This window comes from Penaeus monodon, chromosome 15, assembly GCF_015228065.2.
Source record: "Penaeus monodon isolate SGIC_2016 chromosome 15, NSTDA_Pmon_1, whole genome shotgun sequence".
Lineage (NCBI taxonomy): Eukaryota > Metazoa > Arthropoda > Malacostraca > Decapoda > Penaeidae > Penaeus > Penaeus monodon.
The window spans coordinates 34,301,185-34,301,455 of NC_051400.1; positions in this window are offsets into that span (position 1 = coordinate 34,301,185).

Consider the following 271-nt stretch of genomic DNA (forward strand, 5'->3'; position numbering starts at 1 on the left):
CATGCTTGCCTTGATTAGGGGAAAGTTAAACTTACTAATTGCCCTACCTCAGCAACTTTTAAGGAGGGAGGACGGATGGATACGCCGCCTTCAGGGACTGTACCAAAGAATCGTGGTATTACCGGTGCTAAGGGTTTATACCAAAGGATTGTTCCAAAGGATTATGGTACTGACAGTGTACTAAGAGATTGCCGGGGAGGGCTTACCAAAGAACCAGGGCATTAAATGTATATCAAGAAACCGTACCAATGGACCATGGTTTTAAGATTTG